This window comes from Aquila chrysaetos, chromosome 7, assembly GCF_900496995.4.
Source record: "Aquila chrysaetos chrysaetos chromosome 7, bAquChr1.4, whole genome shotgun sequence".
NCBI lineage: Eukaryota > Metazoa > Chordata > Aves > Accipitriformes > Accipitridae > Aquila > Aquila chrysaetos.
In genome coordinates this window covers 33,254,141-33,278,062 of record NC_044010.1, presented here as the reverse complement: position 1 = coordinate 33,278,062, position 23,922 = coordinate 33,254,141, and the positions used below count along the sequence as shown (strand labels likewise).

At 44.0% G+C, this 23,922-nt stretch overlaps 1 protein-coding gene across 3 annotated transcripts in view; it reads left to right on the top strand.

The window, feature by feature from the left end:
- The first annotated feature begins 11,252 nt into the window (after window positions 1–11,252).
- The window catches only part of KCNJ6 (potassium inwardly rectifying channel subfamily J member 6), a 165,253-nt gene continuing 152,583 nt past the window's right edge, over window positions 11,253–23,922 (top strand). For 2 of the 3 annotated variants that reach the window (XM_030020619.1, XM_030020623.1), the window contains exon 1: window positions 11,549–11,621. The gene's annotated coding sequence lies outside the window, so the exon portion shown is untranslated. Of the gene's footprint in view, window positions 11,622–23,922 lie in introns of all 3 variants that reach the window. The other variant, XM_030020622.1, reaches the window with a different exon arrangement.

The window sequence follows — 23,922 nt, the reverse complement described above, 5'->3', positions numbered from 1 at the left end:
GGGTGGCCGGCTGCTTGTCTGGCTGCCTGCCCGCCGCTCTTCGCACGCCGGCGGTACACCTCCAGGATGCTGCCGTACCATAATCAGCCTCGATGGCACAGGCTGCACACGCTTCAGGAGACGCGCACAGACCTCTTGGGTTTGGAGAGCTTTTGGATCTGCGGTTATTTAGGTTTCTATTTATGAGCCTGTTGTGTAATAAAAAAGTGTGTTAGGGGAAAGAGAGTGGCTTTTCCGTATCTCAGACGTTATTACTTTGACAGAAATTAAATTATAAGCCCTTACCACCACTTAGGAGTGGAAAGCGCTGGAGGCTATAAACCTCCTGGGTGAAATCTTAACCCTGTGGAAAGCAAGGGCAAAATTACTATTGACATTAATAAAGCCAGGATCTCACTCTATATATTTGTGCGTGTGCATGCATGTGGTTTGTGTTTTCACAGAGAATCAGGATTACTTATTAACTGACATGCAGAGACTGCAGCAAAGACTGCCCACAGTATCATCAAAGCTTATGGAAATGTTCCTAAGATTCTCGCTCCCTTGAAACTGCCTGTACAAGCCGAATCTCCTAAACCCAGTATGTGTTTTGGTTTAGCTATAATTTATTTGTAAAATAGCACACTTGAATGATTACATGCTTCTTTGCTGTTTTCTGAGATTAATATTCATTTGGAAAAATGAAAGTAGGAGTGCATTATTCTGTGTTTTATTAAATCACATTGAGCTTTAAGTGGCCTTCTCAGTTGGAAATAAATCTCACAACATTGGCTAGTAAGTTTCAACTGTAGATACCCTACAAAAGCAAACTGGCTGTGAATGCATTGTTTCTAATGTAGCATTTATTATTTTGTATCTGTAATTTCTGAGTTTCCCAGAAGCAAGACGTACGTCGTTTTCTGTTGTTTTTCAAGCAAAAAAAAAAAGAATGTAAATTTTGTGCTATAATCATTCCTAACTCATCCGTTTGCTTATTCTGACATCTCCATGGAACTAGATCTATGAATTTTATGAAATTCAGCTGTCTGGGTTTTTTCACCTAAGCACTTTCTCACAAAGGCAGATCCTCCAGTGATGCTAATGACTACAGATCCTTTGGCATACATGGAAATATAACAAGTAACTCCACTGCAAATCTGCTCCAGGTAACCAAAACTCTGTTTTTCTTAACATCTGCTAAGTTTCACATTAAGTTGTATCTAGGTATGAAACAATTAAAGAGAACTGATAGCTTTTTTTTAATACAAGCTCTGAATTTAGACCTTTGCATTTCTTTTTGTCATTTATGTCTGAATAGATACAATACTGCTTTAGAACAGACATCCCCTGTAACAACTTTTTCTTGTCCTGACCAGAAGCCTCTTCCACTTTGCCTTAAGACTTCTCCTAGCTGAGTGCCACCCCTGCAATGACTTTTCTCAGTTTTTCTCACATAGCCACACTTCTGCTCCCACACAGCTCCCTGGCAACCTCCTTCTGACCAAATGGAAATGGATCCCTTTTAGCAGGTTTGCCCCTTCAGCTCTTCTCCTGCTTCTCAAGAAGCCATGCCACTCAGTCATCTTTCAGTCTTCGCAGTTCACTTTATCCCCAGACAGCATTCATTTTAGCTAATTCCATCTGTTTTGGTGCAGGTATCTAATCTACACTGGTTGTAAAAGCCCCCGGAGAGCCCCCAGAGGGGGAAGTATCAGCAGGGCATAACTCGTCTCATTGTTACTGCAACCAGATCCTGAGCTGCCCAGGTGGCTGAGGTTTATGTGCCTGTACCTTTTCCTCATGGCAAATTCCACAAAAAGGCTGAGACACTTTAAACTTCAAAAGGCAAGGATGTAGTTAAATACAAACTAGGGTGATGGACTTGTAGATGGCAAAAGCTGTAACGTGTCAAGAAAAGACAGAACAGAAATAGAAGGGATTTAGTCACGGCTTTTACCCCCTGCTCCTCTCCTTGTTTCCATGGAACGCCTCAACGAACCCAGGGAATGGTGGCAAACACCGGCTTATCCTGCTGCTCCTGCACTGCTCTTCCTGCTGCCTCTCATCCCCACGGCATGTGTCCTTCCTGGTCCTCCCAGCAGTTTCTCAAGCTCTCCTGGAACAGCAGTCCCTGGGCACCATGATGGGAATTTCTCCCTGCTTTTTCTGCTTCCCCTACTGAGTGTTTCTGGAACCTGCTCCCCTAAGAAGGCTCTGCAGCTTCCCTTGAGAAGGGGCGATCTCCCCTTCCTTGCAGGGTTCCTCCTCACCCACTCTACTTAGAGGAACATCACACTGCTGGGAAAAAAAATTTAAAAAAAAGCCCAAATATCTTCCATCACAGTAGGACATTTCTAACACATGAAGAACAGAAAGCTCTTCTTCTCTGCTGTTCACAGGGAAAGCCTATTTCATTGTGCACCTAAATTTTAGATGAACATTAACCCAAATAACCAAAGATACCAGTGCAAAGGAAGTATATAAAATATCTTGCTCATAAGATGACAGGAGGGATAACAGCTTTAGCTGTATCTAATTTTCATAGATACAAGTGCTGGTACAATGCACAGAGCACTGGGAAAAACAAGGTTTCTGCTTTGTAGGAGAGTTTAGAGCATAAACTATTCTGTAATATCTGGGCCTGGGTTCTTTAAAAACTATTTGAAAGCACAGATTATTTAGGAACACCTTTAATTTATCAACACTACTGTCACCTTCCATTCATTGACCATGAAAACTATCAACCATGCAACAGAAAAACTGGATATTGTACTCTGTCCTTGGTTTATAACATGGCCTGCCACTGTGTGTTTTTTTGAAGTCTTTGACCCTCTAGATCTCACTGTTGGATACTGGAAGTCCAACAAGCCAGAAAGCAAAGATCTAACACCTTTGCACTGACCCAATCCTGTGCTGTCTCAGAGGTTCTAAAGGTCTCTTCAGCATAGATATTGTTTTGTGGATTTGTCAGATTATGACAGTCACAGCACTGAACTTGATAAGCTTCAGCGCTAATCCAAAATCCAAATCTTGCCTAGAAATGACATCAAGCCTGCTCCTACATGGCCCCCCTATCCCAGACCATGAGGGGATGGGCACAGGAGTGTGTGTCCTTGTGGGACAGATTTAGGGCAAACCCCTCAGGAGATGTGCCAGGCAAGAAATCCCAGGAGCTCATCCAAAACTGTCAATACCACTTTGCACCATATGAAAGAGCTGGAAGAGGGAAGGATCTCACAGTCATCTGGACTGTTACTATGAGTAACCAGTTCACCTCCAGTTTTTCAGCAGCGTATGATTGTGACCAGTTCTTTTAGCTGGACTTCAGGAGGGACAATCACCCAATTGCCTGTTCCTGTTTTAATGCATTATCCATGAAATGTGAACTGCCTTGTGAAACAAGCAGTGGTAGTGCTATATGTATTTCCATTACATTTAATTTCTCATGAGGCAAGAGACGAGAGACACCAACACCACTGCTGGTCTGTGAACTCATAGACTTGGACAAAAAGAAATTGAGATGTTAATCCAATTCCTTTCTGTGCAAAGTCCTTTTCACTTAGTTCAGAATTTACAAATCAAAAATCAAAATGTAGTTATAATTATAGGAAGAATGATATCAGCTTGTAATTAAACTGTCAGGGTTTACAATTGCTAACACTGAGCTATGCAGCAATGGTTTACAACTGGCATGAAAAAATAAGCTCCTTTTACATTAGCCCAACTTGCCCAATTTTTTAAATTAAACAGAAATCCATCATTGCTTTAAGGAGACCATATATTTTAAATAAAACTCCTTTTAGAACCAGTAGTTTTCTGTAGCCAGGCATAGCACTTCTGCCCATTTCACCAGGCTCAGTGCCTATGCTTATATAAGTACACCCTCTAAAGGGGGATGTGCACACTTTGGCTACAGAGTTTAGCCTCCTTGGGAATCGTCTGTAAATGATGGGTGGATGGAATCCATCTTCCTTAAAAGCCCCTCAGCAGAATTGTCCTCTGTGGATGTCATTCAATATCAGGGTATCTATTTGTGATTGATATGATCAGTCTGTAGTAGTTTAACTCACCACCATGTTCTACCCTGAAGCTAGGGCAGAAGCCAAAGAAATTAGGGTAGCTGTTTCTTACATGCCTAAATCCAAAGAAATAAGATTTGCTTTATTTTTTTTCCCTTTTTTTTCTCTTTTTTTTCTTCTTTTCACGTCAGATGACGACAATGTATCCATTACAATTCATGGGGCCTTTTTTCTAAATTGCCACTAGCTTCTTTAGTTTGTTTCCTATACATGGATTTGCTTTTATTGATACAGATCTTTTACATCCTTAAATTCAGTATCAGTTTACCTGTCTTTGGAGAAGATACCTGCAATGACGCAAATGGCAGCTGCCTGGCCAAGAATTAACATATTGGTAAGTACCTCAAGCCCCTTTAATGCTACAAGAGATACAGAACAGATAGAGGCAGTATCAGCTTTCACATCTCTCCATTTAGGGCAAGGGGCTCCTTGCTTACCGTGCTGAGTCAGCCTGAGATGTACCATGTTTCAAAATATTATTATTTTGTAGGAGCATAAGGCTTTTAAACTAGTTATTATACACTTTGGAGCCTTACCAAAGACACCAACCCCCAGATAAAATTGTAATAAATAGAGGTAGGGAGAAAAGTAGCTACTGCAAAGCCTAATTAAGTATTTTGATTAGTTCGTACTTGCTGCATTTTGGTTGCTGTTTATAATTAATTTTATTATCTGATTTCTGTCAGTGCTGGTTTTTCAACTACTTCTTTGTTTACTTAATTGGGCAGTTTATAATCATCACTTTGGAAAAAATAGTTTTCCTCTTTGCTTTTATAGCTAATCATATTCACTAAGCCTTTTTGCCCTTTCAGTTTCAATACCCTTCATTACACTGGCAGGATTAACCCCAAGCAACAAACCAGCTTTCCAGCCACAATGGCAGGGCGCTGAGCATCGTTTCTTACCCACAGTCAAACACAGACCTTCCTTTACCTTCAGCCACTTTTTCCTGCAATATGTAAACTATTCCTCTCTAACACCAATTTGCTATTTGAGTCTGTAGTAGTGAATTCTTGCACCTGTGAAGAAGCCAGTGGCAGAGGAGTGTCTTGTGGACACAACCAGTCAGCCCTGCCATGAAATGACTGCAGAATCGGAGCCAGTACCACAAAATCACACTGATTTTGCAGCAGGAAGGAGCCACCATCATTTTCAACACCTTACTTTAGACTTTGAGCAACAAGACTCACGTTTTTAGCTTTTGACTTTCAAAGTCAGTTATTTCCTTTCTCTTATTTGGGCAAGGCAGTAATTCAGTAAGAAGAGGAGGGGGCACATAGCAAAAACTATTTTATATTGCAAAGTAGGAAAGTACCAGTGAAATGTGAAACTGAGGCTCTACTGTCTGTAAAACAGGAAGACTAGGAATATCACAGTGGCTTGCATGACCTTGAAAACTAGAGTAAAGTAACAGGTATGGGATGACATGTAATAGTACAAAGTGCAAATTCATGAATTAAACAGAAATTCCTGCCCTCGGTTACGAACATGATTGGACTGACACAGAAAGAGAAGGAATTGACTGTATCCTCCTCAGTCAGAGCATAACAGAGCCATGAGTGCAATATAACCATAAAGAAGTAATGTGATCCTACATCCCATCAGCTAGGATGTTTCCTGTAGGGAGAGTGGGATATTGTTTCTGTTGTACATGACACTGATGAGCCCTTTGCAGCAATACTGTCATAATTCTGGTTCCTCCTGCACCAGTAAGATGAATTTAAACTGATATTGTACAGAGGAGGACCAGCAGGCTGATAAGGAGATTGGAGAGCTCATGCTACAAGGGAAAAATAGCAAGAATTGGTCTAGTTCAACCTAGGAAAATAAAGACTAAGAGGGCATTAAGTTATTCGCTATAAATATATTAGATCAGATGAAGGGAAGGGAGGAAAGGAAGTAAGCATGGTTTTAAATTAGTGGAAAATTCACTACCTGAACAAAAACATTTCAACTAGATAAGCAAAATTTTAAAGTACAATGACAAAGTGAATTTCTAACCATCAGAGGAGTGAGTAATGCTTCAGGAGTTGTAGCAAGAATAAAAAAAACAAAAACAACAGATTGGTTTTACAGTAAACAGCAATCACTGGAAGGAAGGAACTGTACAGCACAGTGCAGACAGGATCCAATGACCCTGCACGTCATTTCTAGACCTCTGGTCCTAAACCAGAACAGCATAACAGCACTGAGAAGTTTTTATGAACCAAATTTCAGGAAATGGGAGGCTGAAGTAGAAATGGGAGGCAGAGGAAACAGAGAGGAAAGACTAGATGCAGTGGCAGAGAAGCAGTGATGGACTGCTCTAAAATACGTGTAAGGAAGACCACAAATGCAGTATTTATCCTGCCCCCACAACAAAAATTTACCTGTTGAAATTTAAAATTCATGATTGACTAAGAAAACCCAGCCAAACAGGAGAGTTGAAGGAAGTCACTTGAGATTTAAGGAGTTGAAATAATTACTCATAAAAGGAGTAGAAGGGGATTAAAATTAAACAAGCCTTGATTAATTAAATTTGCTTGGGGAGGGGGGCGGTTCATGTGATTAGTATGTGTTCTGGAAAGAAAAAAAAATACTGAGAAAGATAACTGTTGTCCAGCATGAAGCTACATATCAGGGAAGACAGTTTGCACATCAAATGGGATACTGGGAGAAAGATGGGGAGATTTTGCTTCTGCATGCAGCAAAATTCCAAGCTTACCATTGCGTCTCTGCAATGGTTGCAAAACAGCTTTACATAAGCAGCTTTTATAATGCTCCATGAAGATCAATAGCTTTAGGTTGGCTTATTTGTTTTGTTTTGTTCCTCTGTTACAAAAGTACTTGATCGCAGACAGGGAATTTGCTTTGTTGTGTCAGGTACTATCCAAAAATATCAGGAAAGATAGACTTTACCCTGCAGAATACAGAAGATAGATAAAGGGCAAAGGGGAGAGGGTTATTGCAAACCTCTCCATAATAAATCTTGGCAACTGTGACACCTAACTCCATATTTATAGCCATTCCCTATCTTGACATCCAGAAATGGGAAGGCTAGCAAGTGAAATAGGAGCTTTTGCACAGTAAAGCAATCTTAAATATCAGGCAGGTTTTCAAAACAGCTGTGCTAGGTTTACCAGATTGCATTATGGAAATGTTAGACACCAAAAAATCATGCATTGATGTGTAAATAAGGAAAAAATGGGGGTGGTAGGCTGGGAAAGAGAATTCCCTCTGGTATTCTTCCTGCCAGAAAACAAAATCAGACAGCTTCCACCCACTAGTCTCTCCTTATCTCCCCTTCAGTTTCCAATGGCTTGCTCTGCAAAATTTCCCCAACTCCAACAAGCCATAAACCTACTAAGGATTCTAAATTACTGTTAGATTAGCGAATTTTGACCCTTTGTCAGTATTATCAGGTTGTGTGAACCAAAACTGTTTTAGCTGATCTTTAAGCAGACATTTCTAACCATAGCATTTCTTACTGTTGTGCAAAAAAGCTCTCAGTGTCGCCATATGGTCTGAAGCAATATCTAGACTTACACTTTCTAGGCCAGTGAGAAAAAGTGTAATAAAGAGAGGAGGAGCAAAGAAGGCTCTAGGCAAGGCGGCTTCTCCAAAGCTGCCAGATGATTTGTTCCCTTTGTACATCAAAACGCCCCCAGGCCTGATCTTCATGTGCATTTGGTTTGTGATGGTGTCTAGGAGCCGTGGGTCAGGATCAGCTAGCCATATGACTGTCAAAGAGTACATCTTAGTCATAAAAACAGATGCTTTTGGATGCGTTCAGGAGTGATTTTGATATCTCCAGGTAAGTGCTGTAATTTTGAGAAGAACATTGGACAAACTTTGTCTTACAGCTAAACAGCAATCCTTTAATGAGACAGATTAAAAACCACTGACTCTTTAAAATATTTAAAACTTGGACTTTATGTATGAAACGCTATTCTGTGGCCAAAATTCTTCTGCAGTCACATTTTTGATTCATCTACTCATCCCTTCCAGAGGAAAGGAGGGATGTATACCAAGAAAAGTAAACATTTCAGAATTTGAAGGGAAGAACTGATAGCTCTGGCTCAATTTCATCAGACTTTAAACATGCAATGCTGTTTGTCGTGCATGGGATTGCATTTGCAGAATGCACATGGCAAGCAAAACCCGTACATATAGGATTGGCATAGGTGATTCAGCATATCAGAAACTACAGTGTAGGTAGCAAGCTGATGGCACTGAATACACTTACAGATGCGAATTAAATAATGCTAACGTGAAGCTATTGTCATGAGTTCACAGGATAAGGTCATGGGAATAACGTGCATTCACATTTTGTACTGGGAGCTGTAGCTTCACTGAAATACAAGTATCTCCAGTTGGCAAGCATACATCAAAATCACTCATAGAGAGGTGCTGGCAAGTGATTTCTCCATGTGTAAATGCCATGTTACATTGGCAAAACGAAAACTGGAGGGGGATATCATGCATCAGATCCCAGATTAGGCAGTTAGTCTCCATATAATCTCCCCACAAACTCTACACGATCCCTATACAATTAACAAAAGGTGAGGGACGAAAAAACCTCCAGAGGGCAGTTCAGAACTGATGTTTATTTTGGGTGCACTGAGTAGCCCTCTGCGGGCTCCTGTCTCTTCAATAGCCTAAGTAGAGCAGACTCCTAATGTAAATCTTTAAGGTTAGGCTTCTAAGTAGGATGTCTCTTCTACCTCTTAACCTTATCAACCCATGCCTCTACTTTTCCTGTTGTTTAAAAAATGTACTTTCCAAAACCAATTCCAAAAACCTCAAGCTGATATAAACTTCAGTTCCTGACATAAACTGTTCTCTCAGGCAAAGTACAAGTCTGGTGAAGTCAAGTTGTTTCTGGGACTATCCGTCCAAAGGGAGGTGGGAGGGATCTCTGAGTCAAAGCCCATTAACTGAAATCACCCTGAACAAGCAATACGGATTTAGAGACTGCCAGTTCAAGTACTGCTTTGGCCTTCAACTGAAATACAAAGAGAAAAGAAATCTCAGCAACATACTAGTCAGGCATTTGCCTGGGACCTTAAAAAAGTAGCAGGCATCTTTTCTGTGCGTGCTAGCATAAGTATTAATAGACTCTGAGAGGTTCTGCAGTGAGATTCATGGAGCTGGCTTAGAGAAAACTGCAACTGAGACAAATAGATTGAAGGGGGACAGCAGGCTAAGTATAAAATAATTATTTGTGCACCTGTTCAAGAGCCATTTTAGTTTGTGTGCCCCAAGAGAAAAAGCGCCATTTGGAAAGCACAAGGGTTTGTGCAATTTAATGATGCTGTTATGGTTCCAAGCTCAATGTAACCATCCATATGCTGCTCCTCCTGAAATATTTAACAATTAATAGAGATAAAAGGCCCTATCACACATCACGTTGTGTCAGGATCGTGAAGTCAGGAAGGATAAACTCATACATATCCTTGTTCCACCGAAACTCTTTCTCCATTTTGAATATGCCCACTTTTCCTGCTGTGTTGGCAAATGAAAGCATGAAAAACGAGTAACAAGTGGAGCAGGGTCTAGAAAAGGAACTTCAGCTTGGAGGACAGATAGTGTTCCAGTAGATATTTGCCTAGCACAAGGGAAGAGATTTAAAGAGTAGTAGTTTACAAGAAGAAATGAATAGTTGTGCAAATCTCCAAGGAAGAAGAGGCCTCATATTGCTCTTTTCAGTGAAGTTCCCTTTTATGGAAAAAGCTTAAGAAACTAGAACACAGCCATTTTTTAGACTAGCATGATATAATACATCCACAACACAAACGCATGGACTCAGATGAGATTAAACAGAGAAAAAAAAGATTCCCTGAAAGTACATTAGGAAATGTAGGAAGGTGTGAAGAGGAAGGGTGAGGTGAGAAAGGAAATGCAAATAAGGAGATTTTACAAGCTACAGTGGTGCTGGTTTAAAATACTACTTTTGTCTCAAAAGAAGGAGAAAAAAATAAGATCATTGGTGAAACATGGTCACAGAGTACAGATGAGCTGTGGACCTGGGCTTGCAACTAATCTCAGGGAGAAAAAGAAATACAGAGAAACTGAAATGAGTTGTGAAAGTTCAGATTGCTATTATTTATGTTACCCGAAAAGCTGCGACCCCATTCTGCTTCCCACTGAATAGGTGCATTAGTTTGGAATATGGATAATTTAACACAATGTAGAAACAAAAGGTGAAGTGTAAGGTGGACTAGTTTGGAAAGATGCATCCTGCAAGAAAAAAATGGTCAGGATGATGTCTGGCAAATGCCGCCTTGGTTTACTTTTCAGCTAGGTTTTCTAAGAAAAGGATGCCTAAGTAAAGTGTCTGTTAGTGTCCGAACATGTGTACCTGCCCTTCCTTCCCAGGAATGTGGTATCTGGTGGCCGATTTCAACCAAACCTGAGAGTGGGAAAGTAGCGTCAAAGATGCTACCTTCCCACTGACTGAACCGGCGAGGAGGGTGGGTAAAGATGCTGTTAAGTGCCCCAAAGGAGGTGGAGGCTCGTTTGCAGAGCGAGACCAGCCCTTATTACGCGCCAGAGAAGTCCTGCGGGGCACAAACCCAGGCCTCCGCCGGTCACCTGGATACACCTGTGGTTCCTTCGGACGCCCCTCCGGGGAGGACGCTCCTGGGGAAGGCGGGACGGTCCCCAGGCACACGGCGGGGCGAGAGGCTGCCGGAGCTGGTGCCCGCGCTCGCGGGAGGAGAGAGCGGGGGCCTCGCCCCCTCCCACGCCCGCCGTGTCACCCACCCCCACGGGAGGCGACGGCGCTCTCCGGCGGGGACGGCTCCCCGCTGCCCGCTCCCCGCCGTCACACCTCCGCTACGCGCCGCTCCCCGCCTCGGCCTCCCCTGCGGCTGGGCCCGGGGCGGGGGGGGGGGGCCGGGGGGCAGCGCAGGCAGCGCAGGCAGCGGCGGCAGCGGGCAGGGCCGCCCCCGCGGAAGGAGCGCACCGCCCCCGCCGCCCCGCGCTGCCCGCAGGTGGCGCTGCCGGCAGCCGCGCTCCCACCCGCCGCCGCCGCCGCCGCCGCCGCCGCCGCCGCCGCCGCCGCCGCCGCGCCGGCCGGGCTAGCGCAGCCCCCCGGCGCCGGCCGCAGCCCCTGGGCCCGCCCGCGGCTGCCTCCGCGGGGCCGCGCCTCCCCCGCCCGCCCGCCCTCCCGCCGCGCTCCGCGCCGCGCCGCGCCGCCTCCCTCGTAACCACACAGGGGCAGACACGCGCGGCGCCGCCGCGGCCGTCCGGTGGCTGCCCCGCTCTCGCTGCGAGCGGCGCGAAGCGGCCCGGAGCGGAGCCCCGCAGCCGGCGCCGGGGTGCCGCTGCCCCGGCGTGCCCGTCTGCGCGGCGGCGGAGCGGCGCGGGAAGTGGGCGAGCGGCGTGGGGAATGGAGACGCCCGACAGCATCCTCGGGGCCGTGTGACAGCCAGCGGCGCTCACACACGCGCACGCACCCGCCGGCTCGGAGCCGGAGCCGGAGCCGGAGCCGGAGCCGGAGCCGGTGCAGAGCCGGGCAGCGCCGCCCTGCCCCGTCCCGCGGGGAGCCGGCATGGAGTGAGAGCAGCGTGCCGCCGCCAGGTAAGGTGGGGAGGGCTACCGAAGGGAGGCGGAGGAGCTGCGGGCGCGGGGCTTGCGGTTCGCTGCCTGTGCCCTCACGGCTCGTTGCCGCCGCGGTTCTCCAGACCGCACCCCCCCAGAAACGCCCTTCCTCGAGCCCCCCATACCGGGGGTGCTTTACTTATGTAAGCGGGGGGCGAGCAGCCTCGGCCGCTTTCCGCCGGGCAAGCGGCGAGGCGGCGGCGGGGGAGCCGCGGCCGAGGGGGACACGGCGGGGGGCCGGGCCGGCCCCGGGGGGCCCCGCTTCCAGCTGCCGTCGCGGAAGCCTGCCGCCTGGGAGCCGCGGCCCCACTCCCTCGGGCAGAGCGCTGCCGCCGCGACGGGCCTGGGGCTTGCGCCGGCATCCCCTGGCCTCGGGGGTCGACAGCGGGCAACCCGCGGGAGGGGGCCAGCGGGGCCGACGTCCCGCCCGGCCGCCCCCTCCCCAGCGGCGCTCCAGCGGCGGTGCCGAAGCCGGGAAGAACTTCAAAGCGGGGGTCGGGGGGGGGAAGCTGTTTAGGCTGCTCCCGTCTCACTGCTCCTGCGGGAGGGCAGCGCGGGGCGGCTGCGTTGAGGGGAGCTGGGGTCGCGCTGGGCTGAGGCGGGCAGCGCTGAGGGCAGCCGGGGCGAGGCTGAGGGCAGCCGGGGCCAGGCTGAGGGGAGCCGGACCCAGGTGGAGGGGGCGGCGCGGCCCCGGCCCCGCTGGGCGGGCGGGGAGGGGAGAGCCTCCGCCGGGGGAGAGGGGCAGCGGGAGCGGAGGGGAGGGAAGGGGGGTGCTCACGAAGGGGTGCCCGTCTCCGCTTGATCGGAGGGAGAGCGAGCTCGGTATCACCATGGCGACCTGAGGGAGGAAAGAGCTAAATAAATAAATAAGTAGGAGATAACTCCCCCCCCTTCCCCTCCCCCGGTCCCCGCCGCCGCCCCTTCCCGGCCGGGTCCGGTCCCAAAGGTGGGGAGAAAGATGCCACTGACAAAACTTTCCTCTCGTGGTAAAAGGGGGCGGCGAAGGGCCGGAGGACCGTGGTGGGGAAGGGGCCGCCCCACGCGGCTCAGCGAGCCGCCGTTGCGGGGAGCCAGGTGCCCCCGAGTCGCCCTGCCCGGAGCCTCTTCTCCGGCCGCAGCGGGACGAGGAAGCTGCTTCGGGGCGAGCTCCTCACGGCTGCTTATCGCTGCGCCAGCCATGCCCCCCAGCCGCCCTCTCCCCCGCTCCCCGGCCTCTCCGCGCCCCGCCAGCCCCCGGGCGCTTTGCCGCCGGCTGCGGGCCCGGCCCGGCCCCGCTTCCAGCACCGCGGACAGCGGCGGGAGCGGCGGCGGCGGCACCCGGGGCAGCGCGGGGCAGCGCGGCTGGCGGCGGCGGGCGGGCAGCCGGCCGGGGGCTTTGGACCGGGGGAACCCCCCGCCGGTGTCCCCGCACCAGAAACGGCTGCCTGTCTCTGCGAGAGTCAGCCCCGAGCACAGTGCGGCTCCCCGGCGGGCGCCGGGAGCCGGCGGAAGGCTCACCTAGGACCACTAAACTTTCCTGAGGCAAATGCATGCAGGAGCTGAGAGCAAAGACGTTAACAAACGGCATCTTTCACACCAGCTCGCTCGAGGTTGTTTCTTACGACTCTTTTGCAGTGGTTCTCTGTAACTTGTTATGGCTAACTGGTTCCCCAGCAGGACCCTTCACACGCACGACATCCATAAAATGAGTCCTGCAGAAATTGTGAAAAATATGTGTTCTCAACTTGTTTTCCTTAAGCAAACTTGCTGAGAAATTGCACATGAAGAAATTGCACTCTTCACTTAGGGAGCTATCCCACTGCTGAGGTGCACAATTACACAGGTCGAGCTTGTGCTGGTCAGATCATGATCGTGACCAACTAATCCGAAAAATACCTCCTGATCAAGAACCGTTCTCCTCAGACATTCGGTGACCAGTTTAAAGAAATACACAAAATGGGGTAAAAAAGTATGCAGGTTAGTGATAATTCAACAAAAGCCAAGATATATTTATTGCCCTGACAGGTTGTAAATTATTGGCTCAGCTTTCCCATACATATCTCATGCTAGTAGTTACATATGCAATTATTGCTTCAGACTATAAAAAAAAATTCTAGAAAAGCAAACAGCATAATGAATAATATTCACTAGGGAAGATAGAGATGGATTAGTCACTTTTGTGCTGTTCACTGTGTCAGGATGTTCTTTTTTCATTAAGCAAACAAGATATATTTTATCTTGCCTCAGTCCTGATAGGCAGTAAACTATAGATACATGTAGAATTATTGGTTTTGAATCCAAATCCCCAGCCTCTTGAGGTCATGCTTTAACTATAAGCAGGCTGTGAAATCACACCAGCTACTGGGTTCCTTCTTTGCCCGGGTTCCTTCTTTGTTATAAATTGCCCGTTTCAAATAAGTCCTAGCCTAGTAGAGGCAGCCACATAGGTGAGTCCTATTCAAGCATGGGAGTTAGTCAGGCTTTGTACTTTTGCAGGGACTCCAAGCAAATTTATCTCTAAGCATAACAAGTTGAAGTCTTTTTAACTGTAGGTCCACATTTTGCCCTAACTACACTTCTTGACAAGCCAAGTGAACTAATGAGTTAAGCCTTTATGGAAATGGAGACCTGAATTTCTTAATGATGGGCCTCACATTTTCAGACCTATCTCATAGGGAGTATGGAAATAAAGGACTAAACAGTAAGTATGGGCTTGGGAACTCATTACTTTCCTGTGGGAAAATGAGGAGAAGTAATAGAATACAACTCTTCAGGGCAGTTACCAGATCATTTATAATACTTGAAGCTATTGATTTTGTTATGTAAGGCAATACTCCTGCAGTGTCAGAATAATTTTATCACATAATTACAAAATGATTTTGCTTTATAAGCAACATAAGAAAAAAATTAATTATAGCAACATCAACAGAAAATCCCACAACCACAACCTTAATCAGTTTAGTAAAAGACAGAATTCTTTGTGGAATTTCTGCCAGTGCATTTACACCACATTCAATATGAGCTTCCCAAGATACATAATTTCACTGCAGAAAATACTTACTTGTTTTTCATAAGCATGTATTTGTAGCCTTTTTTTATATTCACTTTATTGAAACATGGTATTTTGGAAGGAAGACAAGATCTCTCCTTCAAACCATGCAAGGGGAATAGAATTTCATTTATATTTTCATAAAATATCAATCACAAAGGATTTATTCAAATATTTCACAGGTATAAGCACTATGTTGTTGTCTCTTTCACTTATAAAGTATCAGGAACTCTGGACACTGTTGGTGTAAGGTTACTGGGTTTGTCATGATCTTCTCATGGTATTTGCACATATACAAACAGATTTTTATTCAGGAGCTGTTTATATGCTTCTATAAAAGTAAGAAGTAAAAGAATTCATATTAGCATTCTCCCAAATAAATTAAACTATGTCTTAAGTAATAGAGGTTGAAGCATTTTAGAGAACACATTTCTATTTTATTATTTCTTTTATTTTCATTGTTGTCAAAAGCTTGGGAGCTCTGTTCAGTGTTTTCATCATCTGCTTGCTACAGAATGTTGCTTTTTAATTGGGACAATTAAACACTGGCAGTTTTTAAAAAGATCTATGGTTTAGGTTAATGTGTTTGTTACATTTACGTGGATGTACAATTTTTACTGGTGGAGGCACTTTGATACTAGAAAACAATATTCCTAGTATATTAAGTCACAATATTTAAATATTGATCATGCAGAAAGAGACTGATGCTTCTTAAAGAATGAATGCTAAATTTACCAAACAGTAAGGCCAAGAAAAGGATTTTAATCTCATTCCCACTTAATAGTGACTTACTGGAAGATTTTTTGGTTTTTCCCCCAAAACTGTGCATTGGATGCTTTACTAGAATGCTATTGATATTGGAAATACAATTTTATTATATGTGTGTTATGAATAGCTGGTATAAAAGCATTGAACAATGGGAGGTTACTAACTCCACTTTTTCACACATCACTGCAATTTTTAATTATGCCCTAGGAAGGTGGCTGTCATGGAAGCTTGAAGCTTTCTGACGGAGCCTCATGACAGTGTTGGGGAGTCTCTGGCAAAAGGACAGGCCACACCAGGCCACTCCAACCCAGCATACTGCAGGAGGTGAATGGGAGCAGTCCTGTCCATGCAGGGGCTGGGGGAGGAAAACCTCTGTGGTCAAAAGTCACATGCAGAGACTGGAATTTTTTGGTCACATACATTAGTATGGCAGCTGCAAAGGTGCTGTGCTGTAGGTATGAATCATGTCCATAAGGAGGCTAGAGCACCATCCTCATTTACCTCATCACCTATGGTCTGCCTGGTAGAATATCATACAGGGCCAAGGGAATTTGACAAGGAAACACATCTTGTTTATATTTTAAAGTCTCATTAAAATGGATTTTTGCTAGCTAGTAACATGTAGTCTAATCATGAGCTTTTACCTATGGCCAGCAGAACATCCTGTCTTCAGATACAGGACAAAAAAAAGTACATTTTAAAGTTCTTAAAAGGCAATTTCTACCAGAAGTTCATGCGAATGGACACTCAGAATCACACAATGCCCAGTAAAATCAGTGAAAATCTGCATGAGTGCAAGGACTGTGCAGACTCCTGACTGCAAATGCCCCAGTTCATGCCAGAGGTTGCAGAGGAAGCTCTAACATAAATGAGAAGAGCCGCTAACAGAATTTTGCTCTGGAGTATTAGTTAATAGAGATTTGAATTAAAAAATAGCTAAAAGGTGAAAGCCCTTGATTCCCTGCTCCTATTTGCCAGTTACAACTTCAGGTCAGACATTAACGGTATTTGGGTTTGAGGTACAGCATGACATTCCTGGTATAAGCATCCACAAGAATAGGAGTCATACTATTACTGTAGGTCTAACAGACAATAAGATCAGAAATGCCCTCAGAAGACACATGGCTCTATTATGATAGCAAATATCACTTTAGTATTAGAAAATAAAAGACTTATTCTATCAGGCTTGCCTTACCTCAAAATGAATGCAAATATATGGCTGGAAGTGTATATTCACAATATACACCATTCTTCACTTTGATATTATTTACTTCCAAGAAGCATTTACTTTCTTGTCTCACTTCAGTAGGAAAATAATGTAGTATATCCAAGGGCAGAACTAGCCTTGCAGTCAGAAAACTCTAACATTTTCACGCATAGCTTGCAATTCATGGGAGTAAATTATGATTCCACAGAGATTTACGTTTTTTAAAGCATTTGCCTTAATAGCACTGTATGCGTTAGTGCAGACAGTGAAGGCTCATTCAGATGTTTAAGCCAGAGAGCCTGCTATTAATCCTTACTGCCAATGACCTACCTACCCTTTCGGTCATATGCATAGTGAGCGGTTCATACTGAGAGAGCTCAGCTTCAGACTTTGACATATATGTGGATATCTGAGCCTTCAGAAAAGCCTCCCAACCAGAGGAAGTATCTGGCTCATTCTAAAGCAGAGACTTCAGGATGGTGGCACAAACGCAAAGGTGATCTTTGCTGTTTGGCCTTGAGGCAGTGCCACCTGATTCTCATGTGCCCCATGGCTAAAGGCAGTGGTTGGAGACAGTATGGGTGGGGAGAGGTGCTTTAGCACAAGCTTGGATATGGTTCTACATCCCATCACAGGCCTGCAGAAACAGCCTTAATCGTGACTTTCATTTCACTTCATACCCTTTGACCTGACTGTCTTGTGTCTTTAAGTTCAACCATGCCTTTAGAAAGAGAAGTCCTAGGTCTGATTGCTGCTGTCAGAGCAGTGACGGCATTTCATAGGCAAATAAACACTAAAGATCATAGGTTTATACAGCTGTTCTGTATTAGTCCACATTCATGTAATCTACATAGACTGTTGGAGCCTGACCTGAAGAAGCCACCATGAGCACGATTTGTTGGGAGTCGCTGGAGCAGAATGCTGGGGCTTGTTTTCTGATGAAAGCCAAGTGCTGGCATTTGTGCTGAATTCTCAGAAAAACTTCTGGACAAGAAAACAATAATGTGCAGATTGAAAGGGTGAAATAGGAGGCTGAAAGAACGAACAAGATGATGAGAGAGAGAGCACACAAGAGCATAGTTAATTCAATGCTCTAATCAACTGTGTTCTGCAGTGCTTTATCATAAGCATCCCTGCATTAGGCGCACCAGCTCAGAGTGCTTTGCAGCATTGCAGGAAATCCTCTGCTTTTTGCTTCCCATTAAAAAAAAAATCTCTCATTGTGTCTTGTCAATACAGACAACTTTGTCAGTGAAAGCAAAGGAGAAATTATCATATAATTTAGTATTTATCATAATCAAGAGCAGGGGTTCATTAGAACAATAAGCAATTGCCAAATTATTCCTCAAAGTATTAATTTGAAGAATGAGAAAATAATATTTCCTACCTTCCTGCTTTTTCTCCCCCCGTCTCCTGTTGGCACACATAGTTTGCAGTTTCTATCAGCTTGTCAGATCAATTTCCCATTCCTGAAAAGAAGCGTTTATGCTAAATGATTGTAATTAAGAACCTCCTTCTTCCAGCTCAATAGCTGTCTGGACATGGAGAGGTAATTCCCCATTGATTTCCATGGGTCCAGATTTTCACAGAAAAAGCTTCAACAGGCAATGCCTGCTTTGGAAGTATAGCCTCCTCGCACCTCTAGAGATGTCATATTTTGGTGCCTCATGTTTCATGGGATGCACCTCAAGTAACTAAATCAATGTGGCAATCTACAGATGCAGAAGGTGTGGGAGATGAATCCCTGTCTTCAGAGCTCCCATACAGAACTGTACCCACTAAACCTCTGCATTTGCATGGTCCTACATCACTGTCTTCCTGGCTGGCTTATAAAAATATCAAGATTATGTAGAAGTCAGGCTTATTTTTTTTCTCCCATTGTTTCTGACACTCTCCAGCTGCAGCATGAAGTAGCTCAGTGCTTCCTGCTCTCAGAGGTGGCCTTAGACTATCAGAGCTGGAATCAACAGCAGGAGCAGGGAGAACATAGTTACGCAAGGAAAGGGAAGGAAACCTTTTTTAGTAATTACCAGCAGTGGCTGTTTAAGGATATCAAGATTGCCATCCATTGCAATGGGCTCTGAATCATGGCCTCTGTGTCAGAGCAGAAAGGAAAGGAGGTTGGGCTGGAAGGGAAGTAGAGGAAGCTGTGCCAGCCTTGGTACAGCCCTAGTGCTGTATTCTCCTTGGTATGCTGCTGGCTTTCTCTGGTACAAATACAGGAAAGCATATCAGCTAGATGGGAAATAAATAAAATGCCTAATTTAATTCTTTACTGAATGGGAACTATGGATTATCAAATCTTCACCCGCCATCATTTTTACAGGGGAGGAGGAGAAAGGAGTCTATTGGATCACAGCCTATTAGCACTACCCAGTGTGGTGCGTACATCAAACTGGGGCTGTCTCATAAAATGCAGTGTCTCTCCAGTAATCTTTCAGTCTATGGCTCTTGTGAATTACTGTGTAAGAATTCTAATACTTCAGGTAGTTAATTATGTTAAATAAACTAGATACATGTTTATCTCAGCCAAGTATCCGGCAGAGGTACGAACAATCTTTATAAAGCTGCTGTATTCCATCTATTAGCCATAATTACATTAAAGCATAAAGTGCATCAGAAGTCTTTCAGGATTACATACAAAGCAATGTTAATCTACTTTCCAGAAATATACCAAAGTTACCATTAAAATCAGGAAGAGAAACAAGCAAACAGAAGATCGTAGTTACTAAGAAAATATTCCAACAATATCTGCAGTATTCCAGTGCTAGTGACTGTAATTGTATGTAGGATATTTACAATAGGATTTTGTGGTAGTTGTTGGTAAGTGTTGACTTTGCATTTGTGAGTGCTATGCAGTATGTGAGAACACAGCTTTCATGTAACTGTTCTCCAGATATTCATTACCATTACTTTTTTCTCTACAACCGGACTTAAACTTTTAAGAGGTAACCACAAACTTCTGCTGCATCCCAGTGCCAAGTTCTGGGTCTGAGTTCTTCATTGTTAGTCAGAGATTGCAAATATATATAAAAATTTAAGAAGGTCAAAATTTGGAAGAGGTGGGAAGGAGAAGGGCTCGAGAGAAGGAAAAAAAAAACCAAAAAAGGGAATGGAAAGAAGCCTTAGAACTGGATCATAATCACTCCCATATTCGGAGCAGTGCATTCCACAGTTCTGGGATGGCTCACTGAAATGTGGGCCGATTTGCAACATCTGGATGTTGCTGATCACTATTTCTCTTCTCTCTACCCCTTGCAACTAGCAAATTTATAGTTTTAATTCGAATCCATCTCTTACCACATCACAGGGCTTGGAAATGCATTTCACAAGAAGCTACAGCAGTTAATACACTAACTTCATAGAATCATAGAATTGTTTTAAGTTGGAAAAGACCTTTAAGATCCTCGAGTCCAACCATTATCCTAGCACTGCCAAGTCCACCACTAAACGGTGTCCCTAAGCACCACATCTACGTGTCTTCTAAATACCTCCAGGGATGGTGACTCAACCACTTCCCTGGGCAGCCTGTTCCAGTGCTTGACAACCCTTTCAGTGAAGAAATTTTTCCTAATATCCAGTCTAAACCTCCCCTGGCGCAACTTGTGTCCATTTCCTCTCATCTTACTGCTTGTTAACTTAACACTACCAAAGCCTTTGCCTTCAGGATATATAAAAAATAATTACAAAGGTATTCTAAACTGCTATCCGGAAAAGAAATAGTACCCACTGTGCATAAACAGCAAACGTCTATTATTGTCACACTGCATTCCAGCAGTGTTTGCTGCAGTAAATAGCTTTGCTCTTCCATGAAGAGGTAACAACAGCAGATATGAAGCCAATATATCTCCAACCAGAATTTAAACTGAAATACTGTATAAAGTCAAAGAATTTAAAAAAAAAAAAAAACAAAAAAAACCAGACAGACAGACAGAATTAGGAAGAAGTTCTGGCTTGGACTGTTTGCAAAGAGCAGAACTCATGGTTTATTTGTTGGGGTTTTTTTAATTACAGCTGCATTCAGAAGCCAGACTGGTGGGTTTGGGGAGTCACACACAACTCACATCTTAGAAGAGAATTAAGCTGCTGGCTGGTAGGAAAATCAGGTAGGCCCTTAGAGATGCTGAAGAGAAAAGGTGTATGATATTATCATGAGGGGAAATAATAATAACAAAAGGAACTGGAGGAAGCCTTGCTGGAAATGTATAGGAATAGTAAATCCTACCAAGCTGTTACAGAAATAGAATCACAGAAAATATGTGATCTTGTACATGCATTTTAGTTGAAGAGCATTAAAGTCTTTCCATTAACTTCAATGGGTTTCATATCAGACCTTAAATGTAAATTTACTTTTAATAGGCTAGTATATAGGAGAGAGAGGTCTGACATACGGCTTCCTTAGTACATCTCAGGATGACTTCATTCCTTAAAACTGTCATCAGAAATCTTTGCATAATCCAGCCTAAACTTTGTTCCTATTTGTGCTACGTAATTGTAAGTGCAGCCAGCAGATAGAGGGAAAGTGATGAACTAACATATTCTAGAAACATGTACAAATATTCCAAATCCTTTTCCTTTATGATGATTTTAAGACACAGTTTCTCACATTTTATCATAGTGCAAGCACATGGTACTGCTATGGGAGTTTTGCAGCTCCCCAGGAGTAAACATAGCACATTTTCAACAGAGGTGACTGTGTATCAACCCAAACATTTACCAGGAGTTGGAGCCTGAGTATTTCTGTCTGACCTTTAATAAAGATCAGCCTGCTTTAGGTCCAAAGCATGGATTTTGGAGTAAATAGGAAAATATATTTCAAAGCAGTTTATTTTAAAATTAATGGCTGTTGCAACCTGCATGGAATGTCAATCAACAGCGGTTGAGGTGAGCACAGCTGAAATAGTCAAACCGAACGCATAAAAAATGTCATCTGTTTTATTTCCTCACACCAACCAATGAAATATCATAATTCTTTTTAAAAATTCAGAATAAAGTCAGATTTATGCAATTGCTACTTTCCCTTAATTAAGTTTTCCATAAACAAGTAGTGCAGGATCAGAGCCATATCAATTTACAGCAATAAGTCTAACTATTCCATCAGTTTAAAAGCAAAGGAAAAAATGTTTAGATCAGCTGTTTATACAGATCATTATGATGAAGGAGAAACTGAGAGAGGGGAAACCATATTATGCCTGAAAGAGATATCATGGCTCGTAATCATGCCGGACTAGATCCTGTGTAAAGAGGACCTTTTCAGTAGTAAGCAAACATTAGATCAAGCCTAATGAAAAATTCTTTTCTTGGACAGTAGGCCCATTAAAATGCCAAGTGACATAGCAATCAAGCGTGTAGGCAGGGCTACCCCATATGGTTCAAGACAAAGACAAGCTAAGGAGCTGGGCTGTGCAATTGGGAAAGGTGAGAGCAAACGCTGGCAACTGAAATGACAAGAGATCTTAATTTTGTGCTTGAAAACAAAGCCTCAGGCACCCCCTTGACGAGCAGAAGAGGGAGAAAAATGAGGCTTCACTTTTTGCAAGTTACACAGAGGAAGAACTTTAACTTTCTACAACAATTAGATTGCTGGCTTCAGGCTAGTTTTTCATTTTTAAAGTTGAGTGAGGCTGGACCCAAAGCATATATTCCACAGTTCAGCATAGTTGCAGTCTAAAGAATGGGTTTTGTGGGTTGGCTTCCTAGTCAGTTGAGCATCATTGGTAAAGGTGCACCATCAGAAAAAGAAAAACAAAACACAAACCACAAACAAAACAAAACAAAACAAAAAACCACACCGAAACAAACAAACAAAAAAAACACCCCAAAATGCAAAGTTAAACTTCAAACCATACTCTCCAGTTATAACTGTAATTATCAAAGCCATACTCAATAACCTAGAATTAGCACTTCTACTTAATCCTACACACCGACGTGGGAGGCAAAGAGGAGGAGAACAGTGTAGTTCTGATGCAGCTAGATAAACATGTATTAACGATTAGTAGAGAGGTCAAAATTAGAACTATTAGAACTGCAAGTTAAAAGAAATTTTTAAAAAGCTTTTCTCCCTAAATAAAAATGTTTATACATGCAACTGGAAAATAAAATGCTTTACCTTTACATTGCCTGTGAATATTTCCTCTGTGTCAATAATCAAGGACCTAATCTTGTATGTCCTACCAACTTCCAGAATTTTGGTCCATGTGAAAAGACTCTTGTTCAGTGTATGTATAGTTATTACTCTAACTTAACCCCTACCATAGACCTCTAATGAACTCAGGACAAAACTTAATGAACAGTACTGAATATAAGAATTATGAAATCATTCCACAGAATTATAGGAAAAATAGATTATAAGGGACCTCTGGAGGTCTCTAGTCAAACCTCATCAGTGCCAAGCAGAAGGAAATAATGCATTCCCTCAACCTGCTTGCTAATTTGTTACTAATGCATCCCAGTATACGTTCAGCCGTCATTGCTGTAAGGGTACAGAGCTGATCCATGTGCAACTTACTGTCTGTAGAACCCACAGGTCCTATCCTGCAGTGTCACTACCTAGCGAGTTAGTTCCCAGCCTGTATTGATGCATGGCTTGCTTTTCCCCAGGTGCAGGACTTTGCATTTATCCTTGTTCAACTTCATGAAATTCTTAATAGCCCATTCCTCTTGCTTGTCTAGATGCCTCTGAGTAGCATCCTTACCCTCCCTTGCATCAGCTGCTCCTTCTGGTTTGGTGTCATCTGGAGGCTGGCTGAGATGCCTTCAGTCCTGTTGTCCAGGTCACTGATGAAGGCATTAGAGCTGGCCCCAATAGGTATCAACCCCCAAGTAACACCATGTAGACCCTTCAAGTTCAAACGTCTAGCCCATTTTCCACCCCTCCTTACGGTCTACCCATCCAGTCCATTTGGCCTTGTTTGGCTAGCAGGAGCTATGGAATAGTGTCGAAAGTCTTGCTAAAGACTTGCTACTCTCCCTCTCACAGATGCAGCCATTTCACCATAGAAGGCTGTCAGATTGGCCAAGCATGATTTGCCAAGGGATAAATACAAGCTGACTGTTCCTGATCATGTTCTTGTCTTTGATGTGTCTGGAAACAGCTTTTTTGAGAATATCCTCCATAGCTTTCCCCAGGACTGAAGAAAGGCTAATCAGCCTGTAGTTCCCTAAATCCACCTTCTTATCTTTCTTAAAAGGAAGGTATATCATTTTTCTGTTTACAGTCATAGGGGAACTCCTTATGTATTTTGATTTTTAATATTCTCATGTTCATTATTCTCATT